The sequence below is a fragment of the Hordeum vulgare genome, chromosome 6H (assembly GCF_904849725.1).
Source record: "Hordeum vulgare subsp. vulgare chromosome 6H, MorexV3_pseudomolecules_assembly, whole genome shotgun sequence".
NCBI classification, from domain to species: Eukaryota; Viridiplantae; Streptophyta; class Magnoliopsida; order Poales; family Poaceae; genus Hordeum; species Hordeum vulgare.
Window position 1 is genome coordinate 197,429,580 of NC_058523.1, and position 7,603 is coordinate 197,437,182.

The 7,603-nt window shown below is 48.1% G+C and overlaps 1 long non-coding RNA gene across 4 annotated transcripts; it reads right to left on the reverse strand.

Moving 5' to 3' along the window:
• Nucleotides 1–1,175: 1,175 nt before the first annotated feature.
• On the reverse strand, nt 1,176–3,668 carry LOC123404482. Of its 4 annotated transcripts, none has more exons than XR_006611812.1 (5): nt 3,304–3,668; nt 3,131–3,220; nt 2,646–2,792; nt 1,720–2,427; nt 1,176–1,645 (listed from the first exon to the last, which is right to left on the reverse strand). It is a non-coding gene; the product is annotated as an uncharacterized LOC123404482 (long non-coding RNA). The 4 variants fall into 4 exon arrangements; XR_006611811.1 differs by having other exon boundaries at nt 1,720–2,450; XR_006611809.1 differs by having other exon boundaries at nt 1,176–1,630; nt 1,720–2,792.
• Nucleotides 3,669–7,603: the final 3,935 nt, after the last annotated feature.

A 7,603-nucleotide genomic window follows, 5' to 3' on the forward strand; every position in this document is an offset into this window, starting at 1 on the left:
TATGTAGGGTACGCCCAAGTAATCTTCAGAGGCTTCTGATGCTAACGAAGGGATATCCTAAGAAAGAGCAATGCCAAATTGCAATAGAAGAGATATCCCTGATTTAGTATGATTCCATGCCAGAAAATCAGAAGTTTTCGGCCCTCCAATCACCACTTGTTTTATATCATATGCATCGTGTGGAGTGAACAACATATCTATCCTGTTGTGATCCCATGAAGTACCATCAGCCACCATCAAGTCCCTGACCCGGGTAATTCTAGGAACGTATTGCTTACCAAGCGGCTTTAGAATTCCCAGTCTTGGAATCCAGTTTGAATGATGAATGTTGACTGATGTCCCGTCTCCTATCCGCCATATCAGTCTTCGCTCAGAAGGTCTTGGCCATGCATAATACTCCTGAAATTATTAGGACTCACCCCCCGGGCAGGTGGCGAAAATAATGGAACAGTCTTTGAAGTATCTAGCTTTTAGCACACGAGCACACAAAGCGGATGGGTATTGAAGAATCCGCCAAGCTTGTTTGGCCAGAATAGCTTGGTTGAAAGCCTCGAAGTTTCTGAAACCAATACCAACATTCCTCTTTGCTAGAACATAGGCACCACGAAAATCTTCCGTTGTAAGCATTTTAGAACTACTAATCCCGAAAAAATCAACAACATACCATCTACCAGTGCCGTCCACGCGAAAGGAAACATGGACTGACAATAACGCGAGATGCTCCCTGCTGCACATATTTTCCAAATGCTTCCATAATAGTAGGCTCAGCCAGCTCCTTCATTTTTTCAAAGCAAAATATTTAGCAACTTCATGTATCTCAAAGTGAAAAAATATCTCTAGGAAAGAACTAACAGTGATATGATTCATTAGGACAGAAAATCCTCCAGCATTGAATTCAAAAGAAAGAAGCCTCCAGCCCATATAATTTAATGTTGCAAATAAATAGCAATTGGATAATAATCAAACAAAATATCAAAGAGATTTTGGTAATGGTATAATACACCTTTCTGAGAAATCTCAAGAAAAAATGTACGAGGCACTGGCTAAAAGTATACGTTGCTAAATTACCACTCATTAGCAAAAGCTTAAAGGTATGTGTGATTAATTTATAAGCGATCACACATGTTTACGCAAGATGTTAGCCGGATGGTGAAACAACCCTTTTTTTTACCAGCTACTGTAGGGAATCACCCCACAACTTTTCTTTTATTCCAGTAAGAGATTATATGTACATGAGAGGATTAGGATATACAATGGGGATGGGGGAGAACAACAACTAATATTCTTTTATTGGTCCTTACAACATCTACTTTCCATCAGTTAGCTAGCTAAAATCAGCAGGAGCAACAGAAACGAATATCCTTTTGCAGGACCAGTTGTCCTTGTGCAGCTCCCACAAGATAGATCCTTCAACAACTATGAGCTTCACAGGTTTTCCATACATGTCGTATATGGAAAATGGTGCTTGTTTGGATGGACATACATGCATGGTCACCATATAAACCTGTTAAAATTGCACATTTTTTGCACCAACTTTGTTAAAAATACATTATGAATGATTAACTACTCAACATATTTTATTGAACAATTCGCCTCCAGTGGTAAGCGCCATGATTGTGTATATTTTTGTCTGTCCAGCAAAAACCTACAATATCGTCAAAATGTTGTTGTAGTAATGGAAAACTAAATAAGTAACTGAACGGCAGCTGATTGTATTACCTTGTTTTGTGACGATGTTAAGGCGTCTTACAATCTTTATTATTGAGATATTTCCTTTTTGATCTGTCAAGAAGCATGAGACGTCAGCTCACACTGAAATGAAGATGTAGACTTTCCTGAAGCAAATCCTTGATGCAAATCGAGCAAAGAAGACTGTTTCTTTAGAGAAATTTTGAAGTGCTCCTTGTTAGCAATTTGTCAATCTGATGGCAGCTACTGCACACAGCTTCTGCGGGGATATTCCACCTGAAACTTCCAAACTTTTTTTCTCACCCAAAATCGCTCAGAATATCAAATGAATCATACGAAATTGTACTGAAGGCTACAGAAAAACAACAACATGTGTACTAAATTGTTTGGGTCAAAGCTGAGACAGGGAGGGGGAGCACAAGGACTTTGATTTGGATTTGTGCGAACGAAACTTGTTGTGGGGCGGCTTACCTGTTGCAAAATTCGACGGTTGAGGATAGTAGTGGCCATGCTGAGCACCTTCATGGCAACGGGGGAGCCTGTGTCGGCGTTGACCGCGAACTTCACCTTGGCGACCAACCCCCACCTCATACAGCCGAACAAGCCTCTTCTTCGCCGCGTCCGCCATTACCTTGGAGACCCTCAAAGCTCACGGCCTCGTGCCATGATGCCCCCTTCACCCACCCGGTATGGAGAGCGCGCACGCTCCGCTATGCCGCGTCGTCGTCGAGTTTCCTCCTTGTTTGAAGAACATTAAAAGGCTGCAGTTAGGCAGACTTTCAGACTTTGGTTAGAGGGGGGTGAATCCACTGGAGGATGCCGGCTTGGTATACAATCTTAACTACGTCATGAAGGAAAGGAATGACAAAAGGAAAATATTGTGATCGTATTAGACAACAAATAGGCAAAATTACCATATTGAATGAGAGTGGTTGGAAGAAAACTATGAGCATTACCGTCGGGCACACATCTGCAGATTGTTTACTTATTAGGGAGAGGCCCGCCGCCCTTCGTCATCTCGTCGAAGAGCCCCTCGATAGCTCCAGACCTCCTTGCTTCCTCACAAGCTCAGCCCGCACAGCCTAGGGCCGATATTTCCGGGGCTGGGGCAAAACCAAAAATCCAAGCACTAATTATGAATATCAAAATAATAAATGATGTATGCATATATAAGCACTATATTCATATCAAAATAATAATCGACATATGCATATTATAAGCAGTATGTTCATATCCAAAATATTTATATGTACAACTTTCAGATTACAATCTCACTTCTATTTGTGACGCCTTTCTTATTTTAGCAAGAGAATAATGGTCCTCAGATTAATAAGTTTTAACTTACGCAACCATTAAATACAAAGGTAATTAAAGATATAAACTAATTTGGTGTTAACATGAAATAAACAATGCTCCAAATCAATATGTAGCCGTCTTATACCTTGTCAACAAATTGAAGTGGCTGACATGTCCCCATTTTTATCTCCGTTGCTGCATCTGCTTGGTCCAATGTCTCCATGTATCGCACTTACTAATCAAAAGAGAAAGTGTGTATGTCTTCATAGTTCATACCGAGTATCAATCAAAAGAGAAAGCATGCACCGGAGGACTCACCATTGGCAAAGAAGTGAACTGAGAATAGACGAATCAACATAGCTTGTGCGTGGATGGCATCCCCGACCAGCGTCGGGCGGACAGGCGTCTCGCGCCACAGAGGAGGCCGGTGGTGGTGGCTTGTGAGAGGCGCAGATGAGGAGGGGCAGGGGATGGCACACGACTGCTGGGAGGAGGGGATGGGTGCAGTGGTGGCCGGTGGTTGGAGACAGATGCAAGAGGAGGAGCGCGGGGGCAAGCACATGTCCTGTTGGGTGAGGTGGTTGGCGAGGTGGCTGGGGGGCGGCAGCAGCACGGCGGGGGCGAGGTGGCCGGAGGGCTGGTGGCGACCCAGCGGGGGCGAGGTGGTCGCGCGGGGGGGCGGAGGTGAGGGGGCAGTTTTTTTTGGAGAAAGAAATTGTGGAAGGGGGAGGCTGAGCGGTTGGCATTTAGCATTCAGGACGTGCGAGCGCGGGGCTGGTCGTTTCGTTAGCGAGTAATTTCGTTAATGAAGATGTTTAGGACATTGATTCTATGATTAGAGGGTTTAGATTATGAGTTGGATCTGCCCTCTCTTTCTTTTTAGTGGTAGTAGATATATTGTGATACTTTTTGGCCAAATTGAAGAATTTTTTTTATATACTTTTCTTACTAATGGAGGCTTATTAAAGGTTGGTCGTCGGGACCCCAATCCTAAAACATATGAATCTAGCATGTAACACATCATATCACTTTGCGGCCTCATGCACAATAATCTTCATGGCTGCCACCTTACCTTGGTCCTGAACGTTTGCGCCTTTTGGCTCACATATATGAATATGTCACTAGCAATCATATGTCAAAGAACCCGGGTCTATATGACTAGTTATAGACTCAAGTGGCACAACCGTACTGGAATAGGCATACATAACCCAGCAATGCAGGTGTCGGTCATCAGTGTGTGTGGACGAGTCGTAGCAAGCTACATCGACTCTATTACACCGTGTGACATTTCCCTATAGGGACAAACACTCAGCAAAGAAGGATACATGCCGGTCAATCAATGTGTCCGGAGGAGCAACAAGCTTCCACGGCTCAGTGGAAGCACAAAGAGGCATTTTCCTGTAGAGCAGGCTACCATAAGCACACAACTAGGTGTCGAATCCCGCACATACCACTACATTTCACACATACACGCAATATGCACGATATGTGTAGATACAAGATGGCATCACAACATAACTCTACAAGACAACATTTACTTATAAGGCTCTAAAGAGCCAACATAGTATAATGTGACAAGCAGGGGGTCACATGACCCAACATTCAGAGCATACAAACAACAAACGGAAGTTACATGTCTGGGTACAGACATCTACTAAAAACGGCTAGAAGAGCGTGAAAACCTACAACAACCCTATCAAAGGAGCCAAACCACTATCTGGGTTCCCAAGCTAATCCGTTGATGTCAACATCAAAAGGATAACATAAGGAGAGCAATGTCCATCTCCGCAAAATGTAAATAAGCAACGGTGAGTACGAAAGTACTCAGCAAGACTTACATGAGAACTAACTACTTATGCATCATGTATCAACGAACGGGGTTGTGGGGTTTAGGACAGAAATGCTAGCTTTGACCTTTGGCTTATCTAGACTACGACAATGTATCATTCCTCTGTGATCTCCCTACGAGAGAGTGCACACGAGTCCATCTAGCTAATGACCAAACAATACACAACTATGGATACTCTCCCGTCTACCTACGAGAAGGAGATCCATAGCACTCGCACTTATCTTGCGCATTTTAGGGTGACCATTAAAGTTATCTTGAACCATGCAAGTCTCCACGTAGTCCATATCTGTGGACGCGACTATTCAAATACATAGTTACTGATGGGGTCATAGTCCTAGGGTAGGGTCATAGGCCTGCCATGTAGGTCCTACCCAAAGACTACCCCTCACAAAGGACAAGGTCCTTAGTCAGTCCCGACTGAATTAAGGAGTCCCCATCATCCAGTCGGTAACAGATCCTCGACCATCCAGTCGGAGACTAGCATTCGGAGGATCTCAAGCTAACCGACTAGCTACACTCGGTACATCGTAACCTCTCTGGAGGGAAACGGTCGCGCGTTTCCGGGTGCATTTATTAGCATTCAGAGCATACGTTACCTGTAACGTACGCATTCAATCCCCACCACCCCACCCCTGTACCGGAACCGTTGTGGAGGGCAGCGCACTCTATATAAGCCACCCTCCCCCACTTGTTGAGGGGTTAGCAACTCATTGTATTCTATATTTCCACTCGACAACAAGCTCCCTGAGCACTGAGACGTAGAGTTGTTACCTCCACCGCAGAGGGGCCCGAACTCATACAACCTCGCCGTAGCTGGGACTCTGCCCATCCTTTTCGTACCCTACACATCTACTGTCAGGCTTATACCCACGACAGTTGGCGCCCACCGTGGGGCAGACGTCTAAGCGACTTCCGGCAAGTTTGCGGTTACTTCCTTTCGTCATGTCGTCCAGCGGAGATTCGAGCATGGGTCACCAGATCTTTTTCAGCGCTCTCTCCTTCATCGTCGACGATTCGGCGTGGCTTCGGGATGCGCCCCTCGACATCGAGGCGCTTCCCCATCGTGGGGCTACGCACTTCCGTGCCGGCGCCCGCGGCGTTCTTCTTCTCCAACAGTCGGCTCCGGTGTCGACCTGCACCACCGTCACGCGCCGCAGCAAGCGGTCTCGTCGTCCGCGACTCCAGCGTTGGGTGCAACACGCCCAGGCGCGCCAGAATGCGTCTTCGCAAGTGGCGGTTCTAGAGTCTGTTGTGGTTGCCCCGCAGTCCCAGCACTCGGGCTCGGTTCCGACTGAGTTTCCTTCCGAGTATGCGGGTCGCGGGCTGCACCAGAAGTACACATGGCCAACTCCCATGAAGATCCCCGTCAAGCTGGCCGGAACGAGCACGAGATTCGCGAAACGTCTGGTGCGCGTCATCCGCCTCGCCGTTCTGCTAGTCGACACACTCGGCGGAGCAACGTGGAGTTGTTCCGCACACCCCTCCTCAACTTGGCTGCAGCTGCCAAGATAGCCGATTCCCTCTAGCCGACTGATTCAGAGGCGGGTAGGGGAATCGAGCAGATCCGAGCCCTGTTGCACACGGCGCAGCAGCAGAATTCGGCAGTCTCCCAGTCGCATAACAGGATCCATAATAGTTCCGTTCATGCGAATACGCATCGGTCGGTTCACAGCCCTGGTTCCCATCAGCGGCACAGAGGAGGCAGCCGTTCCATAAATCACGAAGATCGCCGCCGTTCACGCACCCCTCCGCGGGGTGGGCCCTATGGGCCCCGACATCATGATGATCGGCGTTCAGTCGGTGACACTTACGACCCAAGGCCCGACGCAAGAGGGCATATCGCCCAGCGGAGGGTCGACAGGGGACGAGCCCACCGCGATGGTCGCGATATTGACCGTCCGAGTGGAAGCAGGGCCATTGTTTCTGGTCCCGAGTGTTTCAGTCGAGCCATCCGTTCGGCTGACATCCCTCCCAACTTTCGATTGGCGACGGGAATTAACAAGTTTACACGGGAGTCCAAGCCAGAAACGTGCCTGGATGATTACCGAGTGGCAGTCCAGATCGGAGGAGGAGACGACCATGTCGCCATGAAGCACCTCCCTCTGATGCTCGACGGCTCGGCGCGAGCGTGGTTGAATCAGTTGGCCCCCTCGAGCATCTACAGCTGGGCGGATCTGGCCCGGGTGTTCATCAGGACCTTCGAAGGGATGTGCAAGCGCCCTGCTGGCCTCGTGGAGCTCCAGCACTGCGTCCAGAAGCAGACTGAGCCCCTGCGCGACTTCATCCAGCGTTGTACAACTCTCTACCACACGGTGGAGAACGTCACCGAGCATCAAGCAGTCTGCGCTTTCAAGGCAGGAGTGCGGTACAGGGATTTGTACCTTAAGTTTGGCCGAACAGGCGACATCTTCATGAGCAAGATGATGGAGATAGCGACACGCTATGCAAATAGCGAAGAAGAGGACCGCATCCGAAGCGGCAAGCACAAAACAGTCGCTGAAGGAGACGGTGGCAACACTCGGAAGCAGAAGCAGAAAGCTCCGACCGCTCCGCGAGCAGAAGCTGCAGCCGTAACCAATGCCAAGTTCAAGGGCAAAGGGAAGGCTCAGTTCACCCCCAAGAAGAAGCAGCTCAATAACCCCATCCTGGACCAGCCATGTCCGGTTCATACGAAGATGGACGAAGAGGGCAACCCCATATATGCGAAGCATACCACTCGACAGTGTCGCCTCCTGATCCAGGGGTTCAGCGAAGGGCAACCGAGTGAGA